Below are 15,542 nucleotides of genomic sequence, written 5' to 3'. Positions count from 1 at the left end.
TGAATTAGCTATCCCAATCTCCTTTGAACTTTGTAGATATCTTAATGACACAGGCAGAGGAGGAAACAGTCCCAATTCAGATCAAAAAGGAAAAAAGATAGGTTAGCTAATCCTAATAGGGCTTTTGTATCTTTGGTGAAACCCCCAAACTCCATTAAGAAATGAATCATCCAATTTTTGATCTCTCTCTCAATTGCAAGGGTCTGACTGACCCTGTAAGGTCAGTAAGGATTGGAAAATGGATCTCAGATCTCCATCTCAATTTGGACTTTATTTGCCAATAGGAAATTAAAGGTAAAGGGTTTGACCTAGAAACAAGTTTGGAGAGAATCAGTAAGGAACATAAATGGTTCAAAACTAACCATTCTTCATGGAAAGGTGGGGCAGCCATAGGTATTGATCTCAAACATGAACACCTCATTGTCAATATCCAGTATGGGTTGGTGGGACAATGGATTACTGTACTTCTCAAGGAGCCTTTCAATTTTACCATAGTGCGTCTCTATGCATCTAATGCTTTGTTGGAAAGAAGTTCTACTTGGACTGAAATTAGAGCTCTCTCTAGTCCTCTTTTGATTATTGGAGACTTTAATGTGGTTACTAATACCTAGGAAAGGTGGAAGGCCTTAGGTCAAGACATCCAAGGCAAGGAGAAGAAAAATTGGGAGGAGTTGGTGGACATACACTCCCTTATGGATGCATCAGAGGAGACTCAATTCACATGGCCTAACAATCAAAGGGGCAGTTGCTATAGCTTTGCAAGGTTGGACAGAATGTATATGACATTTGATCTCTTGCACTCCTTTTGAATGGTAAGTTGCAAAGCTGACTCATCTTTGGTACTATTTGATCATGAACCTATCACTTTTGGCTTGCACAAAGGGGAATACAACTTCAAAGCTAGCTAGCCACACTTTGATAGCACTTTGTTCAAATTGTCTTCTGTAAGAGCGAAAGTGAAGTACATTGGGATGATGCTGTGAAAGAAACCCAAAAGACTTTAACCCATTTTAAAAAAAGGACTAAGGAGATAAGAAGTAACAAAACAATTATGATAACAAATGTTTGCTCTGTTAGGAAAAAAATGTAGAGATTATATCCCACCTTTTCTTAACAAAGAAGGAGTGCTTGCCTTCTCTCATACGGACAACATGGAGATTTCCAGGTCTTATTTCTCCAATATATTCTCTTCTCCCCCTTTTAGAAATAATGAAATTACAAGAGGCAAGTCAAGGATTGAATCTTAAAGAAAGAAAGCAGTGCCCTATCACCTGGCTCAAGTTTTAGACCTTCCATTGACTGAAGGAGAAATGCGAGAATCTATTGGAAACTTAAAACGTGGCAAGAGTCCTGGGTTGGATGGAATTCCTAATGAGTTTCTTTTTGTCAATACCAAGATTTCATGGTTCCATAGCTTATGATGGTCTGGCAAGAATCCCTGGCTCAAAATCTCTTTCCCCCTCAAACAATGTTGGAGTAGTAAAACTCATACACAAAAAGGGCTCAAGAGAGGACCTATCTAATTGGAGGCCAATTACATTTCTGACTATTATCTACAAGATTTTTTCCCTCTCTTTAGCTAGAAGACTCATCCCTCTCATGGACCAATTCATTCTGAAGGAGCAAAAAGATTTCATAAAGGGGAGATTCATTCTGGATGCTATCATTTCACTTTGGGAAGGAATGCAATATGCAAAGGAAAATGAGCATGATTATATCTTTTTCAAAGATAGACTTTGATAAGGCATATGAATGGGAATTTATTCTTCAGAGCCTTCATGACATGGGTTTGGGAAAGGTATTCATAAGATTTGTGCATCTACTGTTTTGTAATGCATCTAACACCATATTAGTGAATTTGGGAATTTCAATTCCCACTTTCAAAATATGCTTAAGATTTGACCACATGGCCAAAACTTAGCCAAATTATTGAGAGCATGGCTCATAAGAGGTTTTCAAGTACTACCTTGTGGAAGGATTTGGCCTTAAAAATAGTTTGAGATTTGTCCATATGGCCAAGTCTTCGAGATATTGATGATTTCAAAATTGTCTTTAAAGTCTCAAACTCTCTAATATGTTGTTATCTGCCAGGATTTTAGTTAATGGTGTACTCAGGACATGGGTTTGGGAAAGGTCTTCATAAGATTTGTGTATCCTTGTTCGGTAATGCATCTGCCAGAATTTCAGCTAATGGTGTACTCATTGAAGCTTTTCCCTTACATAGATCTATAAGGCAAGGTTGTCCTCTTTCACCTCTGCTTTATGATATTTTATCAGATGATCTTGGTTGGCTGGTTAAGGACCTGCTGGGCAACAAGGTAAGATAAAAGAAATATATGTTGAAGAGTGTGATGACCAATTATGCTTGCAATAGATTGCAGATGATTCCAATTCCATAATAAAAAATGATGATCAGTCTGCAAAACTTTTTTGGGAATGCCTTTCAACCATTCCAAAGCTGGACTTAAAGTGTCCAACCAAAGGACCTTGACCTGCTGCAATTACACAGGCTGGCTGTAAAGAAATTTAGGATGGCAAAATCTTTAGGCTTTTGAGAATTCCAATGGGCTTCAAAGTCTCTTTCAACTAGAGGTGGAATTGGGTATTGGACAGATTTAGAAGGATATTATTAACCTGGCAAAATCACCAAGCTAATGTGTCTGCCATGATTTTTTTGCTTAACCACTACTTATTGTCTTCTCTTGGTTTTTTTATGTCTTGTTGGAAGCCTTCTCAGTTCCAGCTTAACAAGGTGTACACATTGGCTAGAAGATTATATGGGCCCGCTGCTCTGAAGGTTTCAACAAAGTGCCCAAAGTGGCCTTTGCCAACCCAAAGAGAATGGAGGGTTGGGAATCCTCAACTTTCAACACCCAACAACCAAGCTAGCAAGAAAATGGGTACTGAGATCTATATCTTCTAATGATTAATGGGTCACTAATGGGCCACCTTGATAAAGAGGAATGCTAGTACCTTCAAAATCAAGGATAACAAAGCTTATTCTGATCTCACCTTATAGGAAATTCAAAACCTCCAATGGTAACTATACTTCAAGGGGTTCTGACCTATCTTGCACCATCCGGAATGCTTGGTTGAGTAAACAAAATCAATAGACTCCTTCATACTAGCGGATTATCTCATTTGGCTTCTAGTTGCAGGATTCTATTTCGTTTGGCAAGCTCAACTTACCCCAGAGGGACCAACTTACAAGGAAAGATCACAAGTGTCACAAAGCATGAGTCAGAGCTTGGAAGGATGTGTACAAAGATGGTATTTGGGCATCTAAGCAGGTGTTGGTGCAGAAATATACTCTTACCAAAGGGCGTGCAGGCCTGGTTTTGGATAGAGTATCAAAGATTCAGAGGTACATGATGCCTCAAATCCCTAGGAGGAATGTCCCCTTGTTTAAAGCGTGCCATCTTATATACTCAGATGTAGGTAAACAGAGACTCATGGATTTAGCTCTGGTTGGCAAACTCAATAGAAAATGGGGAGTCTCATTGAGGTCTTACATATTTAAGTGTATTGGGGCTTATCCTCTACCAAGTAAGCATAGTTGTCTTATGTGGTTAATCTTGCATCAAGGTATCTGATCGTCTAGCTCCAAAGCAAAAAGGATTGGTGTAGACGATGGGATCTACAAGAGATGCAAAGCTAGGGAGGAATCTATCTTCCATCTCTTTCCTAGCTGCAAACATAATGACTCCTTTAAAATGGAGTTTTAGAAAGCCTGTTCAATCACAACTACATTTTCTTGGAGAACAAGTTATTGTTAGGTGAAAACATCTCTTGTGATATCCCACTCTAGACTTGCCTAAGGGGTGTTCATTTGTGGCATATATGGAATGAAAGAAACACGGTAGTTTTTGACCATTCACACTCCCGTTCATCACTGCCACTATCTCTTGGAGTTCTTAGCACTATGAAGGAGATTAAGGGACACATCAAGGAAGCTGCCCTATTTTATGTAAAAGTGTTGCACAATACATTCAAATGGTATCAATGGAGGAACATCATATCGTCACTATATGAGCCCCTTAGAATGTATGTTTTTGATAGATATTATTTTTATTTCCCCCTTCTTGATTCCTGTCTCAGGATCCCCCTTTTTGGGAGCCAGGAATGCCCCTCTCCTGCCTATGGGGCCTTTGTAATTTTCCCTTTTTATTAATTTAATTCAATACTTTTCCACACAAAAAAAAAATATATATTTAAACCCATTGTGCTTTCATTATTACTGCACCATAAATTTGAATGCCAAAATTGTAATAGTTGCTTAAGATGGCCTGGGTTAAGACATAATATGGATCCCTCATTCAATGCCACAAAGGGTGAGGTTGGACCCCCAAAATATGGCAAGGGGCTGGATGGGAACAACACTTAATACTCTTTTCTTGAAAAAGCTACATGCAATAGTTACTCAAACCAAGCAAATTGTGTCATCTCTCTCTCTCTCTCTCTCTCTCTCTCTCTCTCTCTCTCTCTCTTTGCATGCTTTCTTAATCCCCCTTGGGCAATGGGCAGCTCTATGGGGGGGGGTGTTAAGCCATTAGGAAGGGAATGGGGTATAAGGGGGCCTCTTTATTTGCCATGGGATTAAAAGGGAGATTATGGTAGGGACAAATGGGTGGATGCCATGTGGACTTGAAATGGTGGGTATGGTAGGGCCTAAAAGTAAGTGGTCAAACTTGTGCTATTCTATAGAATATAAAGAGAAAATCTCTTATAAATTCAAAAAATTAAACTTTTCTCTATATAGTCGGGTAAAAACCAATCCTTTCTCTCTCTAGTGGTTGCTAGTTTCTCCTCCCCTCTCTTCTAAAAAGGGGTCCCCCCAACAATGAGCTAATCGTTCCCTACCTCTCTCTATTGTACCATCTTTCTCTTCTCTTCACTCCACCTTGCAAGTTGCTTCTCTTTCCTTCCTTTCACTTTTCCCTCCAAAAAGATCTGCAACAAAAATTTGAACCTCCTTTCCCTCCTCAAGCTCATTGCATTATACTCAAGCTGAAGTTCATTACTCCATGACCCTCACAAAACACCTCTACCTAAAATTGAATATTTTCAACATATCCTTCTGCTAGATCTTCCCACTTTCTTTCCTCAACTTGGTTCCTTCTCCTTCTCCATTAACCTCGCTAGGGAGGATCTACTTCCCTCTCAAGCTTTGAAACATTATCTTTAAGCCAACTTGCACGTGGAGCAGTACGACAATAAGCGACATTAACCGTCTTTGTGCACCACCAAGAATATTTCTCTTTGTGCAGTTGGTGTCATTGAATCCATTTCATGCAACAATATAGAAGACGACAGTGGATGTTGGGTGACGATGGAGTTCAAACAATTGATGTGGGTGACAATGCAGCCCAACTCAAGAGGTGCACACGAGGTCTCAAGGAGACACATGTCTTCTCGAGCACACCATTGGAAGGGAAGGATCTTGGAGTTCAAGCAAACCCATGAAAAAAAGTGGCTTGCAAAGGTGCAACATGTGTATGTTGCTTCACAACTGAAGCTAGAGATAGTAGTGGCTCCATTGAGGTTTCCTGCAAACTATAATTTCACTCCTTTTTCAAATTTTTAGATTGTAAATTTTGTATTTGTGTCGTATACATTGCTTTGATGTCTAAAAGGTTTTCATTGCTTGTTCATGTTTGCAAATGTTTTCCCATCCGATTTTGTAGAGTGGGAGCCAATAGAGTCCTTCACAACAACTTTTGAGGCCATCCACGTTGACCTTGGCAAGTTGCTTTATGCTGGTTGTCCATCTGCCGAGCTTCTGTCACGGGAGATTTTTTCTAATAACCATACTTATGTAATGCCTAGGCAAACTAGGTATGGTAATCTTTCTCCGATTCACCTACCACCCTTGCAGAGTATGGAATGGCCTAAGCCAGATAGCTCCTTGATCACAGCAACCAAAAGGAAAATCGAGGTGGATGTGCATTTAGCAATGAAGTGCATCTATGGTTCCCACAAAGATTCCCTAACTTGGTTTATTTCCCTTCAAGTGTTTGTGTTTATCTTTCGATTGCAGAGTGTTCACAGGACACCAACAATGTGGACTTGCAAAGGGGGAAGTGCGATCAACGGCTTTCTTGCAGTTGGTTGGGAGACTAAGGTGGTCAATCACCACGGAGATACAATCAAGTGCTCTATAGTTGTTGAGAATGTGGTGTGCAGATACCATATTGTGAAGCAAATCTTGTCAATTGTCTTTTCCTACAAAAGATGGAAGCTGACAAAGGGAGAATGGGAGGCACTAGACGCTGATGTTGCTGCTAGGGAATCAATTGATGTGCAAATATGCTTGCCTCCATGACAATGCAGTGCATGACATCTTGGAGAATAACAACTGGAATCTCAATCACCTTTGTGAGTATCTTAATCATATACCTTGCCCACTCAATATGTTTTTGTAATGAATGAAAAGGTTGTTCGTTCCAAAAAAGAGAAGAGCTTTCTGTGTGCAAACATTGGTTTTCCATTATATATTAATATAAAAGCTTGTAGCTGAAGCGATTTTGCTCCCATTAATACATGTGATGTTTTGAATCTCTTTTTCATTTTTAATTTTTTTAAGATTTGAATTGAGAAATTTTGCAATTTTTTTAATTTGGAGCGTGAATTCTTTCAATGTCTTGCAATGTCTTGTCACGAGATTTTGTTTATAATTATAGTTTTAAGTTAATTTGACGTTAATTTTAAGTGATTTTAAAAAGTAACATTGAGTATAAAAAAGTCGACTTTCTAGGCTTTAAACTTCAGGTCTCACATTCACAAAACACTAGCTTTCAGCTCTCTTCCCATCTTCTTCTCGAACAAACCCATGGCAACATCTTGTAATGCACTTCTCACACAACTACAAAAGATAGGACTTGCAGATCGTGCATATGAACTAGTCAATGTGTTTGAGGGGACAATCGACATACATGCCACCACTAACCTTCATGTAGAGGGATTCCAAAGCTTTCTTGACTACAAGATGGAGCACATGGAAGAATATGCAATAGTCTTCAAGGGATCCAACATGGCGTGGTTGCCAATGGATTTTCTTAAATACCTCTATGCGGCCGACAAAACCTTTCTCTATCGCTTGTTGAAGTTTATTAAAGGGCTTAGGGAGTGGGACTGTAGGATAGAGGATGAGAATGACCTCATAGACTTGGGCATGGGGTACATAGGCACCCAATTCATCTCTTGGGCCATGGTTCTGGTCTTGCTTGTGCTTGAAGGCATGGAGAAGGAAAAATCAAAGGAAAAGGCCAACCAAAAACCGCATGTGACCATTATGGAGGAATCAAATGATGCTATCAAAGAGGTTGATGAGCAAGCTAAAGCATCTATGGTACTTTTCCTCCTGCAAGATCCCAGCTCCACTGGGGAGGAAGATCGGATGATGGAGGGAGACGAGGTGTTGGAGGAAGTTTCTGACCTCCAAATTCTCACTTTGCATGCAGTGGTGGTGGATGGTCATCACTTTTTTTTCCTTGATGACATTGCAAAGACACTAGGACTCGAACAAGATGAGTCACTCTCAGTGCTTGCTATCTATGCGTGTATGAAAGATCCAAGTGGAAAGCAAGAGAAGGTCAACTTTCAAATTAAGACCAAGGTCTCCCAACAAGCCTCTCTTTCCTCCCTAGTGAAAATGAATAGAATGAGGTACAAACAGTGGCAAATACACTTATAGAAATCAAATCATGTGCCTCATTTTATGAAAGCATCCCAAAAATTGCTTTCCATAACCGTTGATCACTATGGGTGGAGAAGATCTCTCTAGCATCAACCTTACAAGGAAAACTCTTGGAGAGATGGATGAAGAAACCCAGGCAAGCATTCTTAACCTAGTTGTCAGTCTATTGTACCTTACAGAAAGTGTTGAAGTCGTTTAAAATGTTTTGTAGATTGCATACCATGTTGATAAGTTTGCAATGCGTACTGGAGGTTCACGCAACATTCCAATGGGTAGGGATAGCTCCATGTGGCACTACCTTGGACATCCATTCTTTGAGTTGCTCACACAGAGTTCTCCAAACATGGTTCTGTGGAGTGCTCAAGTGCAAAGCATTAAGTGCCATCCTTGCTGAAGATTTCCTTACCCTTAATGCTCACAAGTGTATCTTGGTGGATCGAGAGGCGACATTGTATGCCTTTACAAGCAAGCACCCGGGTCAGTCCTCTCCCATTGTGCCTTAAGTCTAGGTCAAGGGGTGACAAACCCAGCGGATATTGTAAAAACCTTGGTGTCAAGTCTGTCATTCGCCTTATACCCATAGATGTAACTTACAAGAAAACCAACTAGGCATGATGTAATATCCAAAGCAATATACATTAATTTTTTCCTTTTTATTGTTTGTTATCACTTCCTATACTTTTTTTTTCTATTGCTCATATTGGCCAATAAATTTTTATTTTTGCAATGTGTTCACATCTCCTCGACCATCCAAGCACCTTGTAATGTACCCAACATTTATCCATATAAGTCATTTCAGTTATTTTGCAAAGTAATTGAGATTCTCAATTTTGTGAGTCATCATGAGTTTATCAGAGCAATCGGATCAAGAATCGGGTTCAGAATCTATTTATTTATGATCTTTCTTTATGTGGAACAATAGGTTTATGTGGGAACCTAATCTATGTGTGAAGAAAAAGCTTAGAGATAGTATTTTTAGGAAAGAAAGAGAGGTGAATCAAAATTAGGATACTTCTTGATTTCTCTCTCTCAAGATAGAATGGGAACTTGTAAGTATAGAGATTTTTAAAATTCGCGCATAGGATTCGCGAACGCAACAAAAAAAAAACTAACTTTTTTTTTAGAGCCGCGACTACGCGCGAGCTTTTTTCTTCTCCTATTCTTGAAACCTCTCAGTATTCTTAGCACCCCCTAGGGATTATATAAAGGACCCTTCTCCTCTCACTTTGAGCACACACATCTACATAAGCGGAAGCTCTCTCGCAGCGACGCGCCGGAGGAAGCCTCTCTCCCTTAACCTCTCACCTTCAAGCCATCTCCATTTCCAATCTTCGACGTGCCTTCATCCGATTTGTGGACACACACACACTCTCTCTCTCTCTCTCTCTCTCTCTCTCTCTCTCTCTCTCTCTCTCTCTCTCTCTCTAACTACGCGCTTTTCTTTTCTCCATTCCAAAGCTATGGCTCCGAAGCGTGTAACGCAAAGTTCTAAGGACGCCCATGTCGTTGCACCACCAAGGAAGGTGGTAAGAAAGGTGTCTACTCCGAATGTATCTCATGCGGAAGTATCAGCCGAAGAAGAAGTCGAAGCCGTCCAACCTCCAGCACAGGAGTTAGCTGCACGCGCCCAAATCCGGTAAGACAAATTTATAATTCTGCATTGCTATTCATGTTTGATTTGGGAAGCTAAGCATAGGGAACCCCTTAAACTGTCCGAAAAACGTGATTCTATCACATGAACAAGCATATGTTTTCATAGACTAGTGAAAGGACTGTTTGATAAATTGTTACTGTTTGTTGGATTGTTATTGTTTAATCAATTGTTATTGTTTGATAAGCGGTTTCTGATTGATATGAAGAAATGGTTAATCATGTTTGATGAATCATTTAATGAGAAGAATTGTTGAAAGAATATATTTTGTCGTCGTGGGTAGCGAGATGATCCCGCGGTAGCGGAGATTAAGCTGAGGTTATCGGCTCTCTTTTGTTCCTCGCGGTTAGCGAGATGCCTCGCGGGTAGCGGGATGCCTGGCGGTTAGCAAGATGCCTCGCGGGTAGCGGGATGCCTAGCAGTTAGCAAGATGCCTCGCGGGTAGCGGGATGCCTCGCGGTTAGCGAGATGGGAAGGTTGTGCAATTCGCGGTTAGCGAATAAATCCTTTGCAAAGGCTCTGTTGGTTAGACAGAGAAAGTCTGCGGGTAGCGGCAAAATCATGAGAAATTGGAAAAGTTGTTGTTGTTGAATAATAGAGTTGCCTTCATTAGCATTGTTTGAATTGTTTTGGTATTGTTTGAAGGGCTGTATAAAAGAACCTGTGTTTGGAATTAATTAAGGAACACTATTTGTATATGCAAAACAATGTGGAAAAAAGTGTGCGTGTGGGGTGGAAAGTGGGGACTGGCTCAGGTTGCCAGTCAAGGATGGGTGGACTCGATTAGTCGAGTACTTTTCACTTTGTCTTAGTTAGTTAGAGATTTATCTCTTGTCATATTTTGGATTTAAGGATGGCGGCCGTGCCTCTTAAACGCAGGGAAAAAGGCGTTGTTTTTGGATCCTTAATGTGTGAAAGTGATTTATTCTCTTATAATGTAGGATCTAGAGTCCATAGAACCTTTAACCTCATCGACCTGGCTTGTGGCGTAGGATCCCGCAACTACGAACACAATAGGTGGAAGTCTTCTTCTCTTTCGTTGCTCGTATCCTTGCTTCGTATTTTTGGAGTAGGGTGTCGTCAACGGATTTAGAGGATAAAGAAGGCTATCTTCCAAGTCGCCCCGATCTTTTAGGACGGGGACCTTACACACCCGCTGGACATGGGATGCCTACCAATGATTTTTTTGCAAAACGAGGCTATTTTGGGTGCACACAGAGGCTGCGGGACCGCCAAGATGCACAGAAATGCTCGGCAGCACTGCACGGGCCAATAAAAAAGGACTTGTACGCTATGACACATTGGGGTCTGTTTTGACCTAGCTTTTCCTAGTAAGACAAAAGTACAGTCAACAGAAGATATACAAAGCTCAAAAGAATTAACTCTGTCTAAGCAACAAGAAACACACACAAAGAATTTGTAGGTGGAAGTAGTATATTTCTATTAATATAGGAAGAAATTAAATACACAGAGTGTGCATTGGATCGAAATACAAAAGGGGAAAGCTTATATTAGTGAAGCTTTGTACAATGGTTAAGGTTAAGCTTACTATGAGCAATGCAAAGAGGTATTACAAGCTAAGGAGATGCATTCTCACTAGAACTCAAGGAGATGGATTTACAATAAGGTGTGGCCTCCTTTATATAGGAAAGGCTTGGCTTGAGGCTCAAGGTAATGCCTTGGTGGGTAACATAGTGGTTGTCACTTTACATGAGTGGGCATCACTTTATGCTAGTGGGTGTTGCTGTACAAAGTGGTTTATTTACTTTACAAAGTGGACATGTCAAAAGGTGGGTGGAGAATCTTATTGCACACACTTTTTTCTAGACACTGAGTGCTAACACAGTTGTGTGGATTATGGCATAAGTGATTATGGCATCAATAAGATTCCACTCGCTCAAGTAAGCAATGATGTCATCCAACTCGCCTCTAGAATGAGATGGCTTGATCCATCATGACTTCGGAAGTAGAGATCTATGTTGGCTTTGGTCCGGTGGCTTCTCCTTTGAATTTATATATATATATATATATATATATATATATATATATATATATTAAAAGAATGTGCTCCTGTTAGCCGAATAAGGATTTTCTTCGATTAGATTTGCAGCTTCCTGTTGAATGTCCGTGTTGCTAAGGTTGAATTATTGTTCATACCTTTGGCCATTCATTTGATCGAATGGTATATTGGATTTGATGTAAGATTGCAGTAAAGCAATCTATTTCTTTCCATCTAAATTTGAAATAGTCATCATCGAATATGATTGACTACAACTTGTCCAGAATATCATTGCCATGATCACATCATAGCTTGGTAAGATAGGAATTCTGGCTCTTTCGAGCATTAGCCATAGTTTAGCCTGATATTTTATCGGCTCTTCTGATTTATTAGCACATTTGATAAGAAAGGGTTCTTCTAGCTTTTCCCAATAATTTTCAAGAACAAAAATTTCATTAAGGATTGTTAAGTTGGCTCCTGTATCCAGAATAGCGTTGAGGGAATTTTGAAATTTTGTATTCAAGATAAAATAAATGGAAACTCCTTTTAATGGTGAAAGATGGCTGTCTCCATTAATTGGTTACTGAATCTCTTCTTTCTATAAGAGGATGAATTCCTCTACTTGTTTTGCAATCCCTGCGAGGTTTTGTTGATTTTCTTTGGTCAACTTTATGTTATGACATACTCTGGATCGAATGTCCTCAATGTCTTCTAAAAGCCTGTCAAGTCTAGTGAGAACAAGACTTATATTGATGGAGGTTATCGTTGTGTAGATCCTTTCTTTTTATGGTTGCTTACCTTTCTTATTGCTTCGTATAGATGATCCTTCTGGGATTTGATCTCGGGATTGCTTATCATCTATTAGTTGAGCAAAGACTTGAAGCTCTGTAGGATCATCAATCCATTGTTGAATTTGTCTGTCGATTGGATTGATCCATGATTTCTTTATGGCCTTCAAGAATAATTGTCTTGATTTTTTCAACATCCAATTCCTTAGGAGGGTCAGCTTCTTCAGAGATTTCTGATTCTGAATCAGAGTCTGCATAGCTAACATAAAACCTTCTCCAGTCTCTGTACCATGATGCTCTATGTACTACCACATTGGTATTAATCCATTTGGATTTTTCTTTATCAATTTGAAATCTGAGAGGGTATTCTGGATCCAAAATAGTTGATTCCTTTTTATAGGAGTAATGTATAGAGGAGTCTATCTTTTTTGAAGAAGTAAGAAATGGTAGATCTTTTGCAAGAATACCATCATTACTGATTGCTAGAGATTCCAAGATATCTTGCCTTTGAGTTTCACTAATTTCTTTTAGTGTAATGGATACATGATTTTTAGCTTGAGACACTTTACCTTTACTGGCTGAAGAGTTTAGACATGTTTCATTTGTTGAAGAAATTGGACGTGATTCTCCTATGGGATGAGTTTTTCCAATTACCATGATATCCGTATTTGGTGGTAGGATATCTTTACTGTCAATTTGGAATTTGTTGGCCACTAGTAGTTTTATAGGGTTGGCCCTTTGTAACTCTATAAATTCTTCATTAGGTGGTTGATCCTTTTGTTGCTTACTTTTGAGCTTTGCATATCTTATGCTGACTATACTTTTGTCTTACTGGGAAAGGCTAATAATCCTTTAAGCCTTTGAATTTATTCATAGGTAAAAGAATTACCTTTTGGTGATTGCTTTTCTATTGGTACAATTGTACCTATTGTTGGTGCAATCATGCTTGTTGAAGATGTTGCAGATAAGTTGATTGTAGGTAAGCTATGCTGATTGGTAGGCAATATTTTCCTTACTTCACCCCACCGTAAAGAGTGGAGAGTATGCTCTTGATCCTGAAGATTAGCTTCCCATTTGAGTAGTGCTTCTTGTTTGGCAAGAATTGCTTCTCTTTGTTTAAGCTCTTTTTCCTTTTGGACGAATGCATCATAAGAGAAAGGAATCGGTTGCTTGGATGTTGATGGCCATTGCCAGGGCGGAGAGATATTCATAATCTGGATCATGATGTAAACCCAGGTTCTTGTGGAGCATGCTGCATGTTCTAGCAGTTTTGCTCATATTGCTATTGTTGCTTTACAAAGAGAATGTAATTTTATTGCGAGCATTCCATGGTAAGTTCTTTTTGGAATCCAACGAGCAAATTCCAAAGATTCCTTTTGTTTTCGAGGGATCACCGTCCACTTTGCAACACATAGACAAACTTACATATATGATGCTTCATGCTAAAACAAGTTTCTTTCATGTATTCAATCTAAAAAGAAAACTTTCACAACCTTCAATCTATGACAAAATATGTAAACAACATTAGCTTAACATTGAGATGAGTGAAACATACCCCATATAGTAAAATGTTGAAAGGATTTAAAGTTCACATTTTTATTTAAATAAAAATAGCAAAAAGCTAAGTAAAGAGTGAAACCAACCAATACAATAATGCCAAAAGGATTTAAGGCTTAAATACTTATTTAACATTAGTGCAAGGTGGTGAAATTTAGTTATTATTTTCATCACTAGTGTCGTTGTCATTGTTATTGTAGTTTCCATTGTTGTCTCCACCAACCTATCCCTATGATGCAAAGTTGCCTCTCAAAGATTACACACTTGCTTGCACCACAACATCCAAGATCTCTCTAGTTCATAGCTGCTTGTAGACAAGAGTAGTACATTGTTTGACATCCTCTTTGATTGGACTTTTAGCACAATCTAGCGTATACATGGTGTTGAACTGGAATTTCATTGTTTCATAGGTTTTAAGAAAATATTCTATTTTGTTGTGTGCATTTTGTGCTTCACAAAAGTTAAGCATTATATACTAAGTATCCAACATATACTTAGTGTGAGCATTTTTTATAGGTCCATGGTTCCCTCTCGGCATGGTGAATGTATAGAAGGAAGAAGAATGAAGGAAAAACTCAAGAGACGTTGCTCATTAAAAAAAAAACATGGAGAGAAATTATGAACAAGTGAAATACATACTAAATTTACCTTTTAAAGACACCCAAAGTCACTTTATTATTCAAGGCCATTCGCACCATCACTTCTGAGTGTGGCATAATATTGTTGACTAAATTTTGAATAAAATATCATATTAAACAAAATGTCACTTTCAAAGTTTCACACCATCAACTAAATTAGATATAAACTATCGTGAACAAAGTGAAAATTAGACACCTCACATGCATTACAAAGACAGATTGTGAAATGGAAAGCGATTGTTTACAAAATTAAAGTCCATAGACAAAAAAATTAAAGTGTATAGTTCCACATGCCATATAAAATGAGCTCATAAGAAGTACAAAATACAAGGTATACATCATGGTCTAGGTGGAGGTTGTGCTATTTTGGGTAGGTGTTGGTGGAGAACCTATAGGTATCCAAGAGAAGAGTAGCATGTGGAGTGGTGAGCCGTATGATGGCCAATGTGGACGGTTGGGTCAACAACACACCATAACTCAACAAAGCCTTATTCTTTGAGAGTTACGGAATGCTGAGGATTATGGTTATAAACATCATTTGTAATAAGTAGGGGCACAATGGCACTTCCAGATTGTAAATACCAAGCCGTTTGACCCCTCAAACTCTATTTTTGGTTAACCTAAGGAAGCCTTAGTATATATAAGGTACCTAGGTCATTTTTGTAAAGGAAATTTATCATAATCATAAGTTTTAAGTTGCCGTCGACTGTGTGTGAGAGAGGAAGAGAGAGAGAGTGAGCTTCATCCTGATGCTACTCTCCGCTCGTTCATCACATTGGAGATTCTATTGCACCATCGTGTTAGCCTCAACAAGAGCTACGCGACAACGCCAAGCATTCCTCATGGAACGGAGCATATGTGCTCGTGCATCTACAAGCTATTTGTGACTGTAAGTAGTCATTAGAAGTGTAGCGACATAAGCTATGCATAGGTACTCATAGACTTCAATTTCGGGCATTCCAATGTCTTTATATGTGTTTTCCGCAGATGGGTTTAGAGCTAGGATTTTGAGTTTAGAGGCTTAGGGACAGGTGTATCCTAGTGAGGGGATGGTATTCCTTAAGTTTTGTACGATTCTGGTATGATTTGATGGGTTTCCTTCCGTTTGTGTGTATGTGGGTAGGTGGTGTAGTTGAGAGGAGCGAGACTCTAGATTATGGTTTAGTTGGCCTTCAAGAGTGTTGTATGTGTAGGGTGGTCTCAGCTTGACAAG

The sequence above is a fragment of the Adiantum capillus-veneris genome, chromosome 20 (assembly GCF_014529385.1).
Source record: "Adiantum capillus-veneris isolate H3 chromosome 20, ASM1452938v2, whole genome shotgun sequence".
In the NCBI taxonomy this organism is placed as follows: domain Eukaryota; kingdom Viridiplantae; phylum Streptophyta; class Polypodiopsida; order Polypodiales; family Pteridaceae; genus Adiantum; species Adiantum capillus-veneris.
This window is presented reverse-complemented; position numbering follows the sequence as displayed.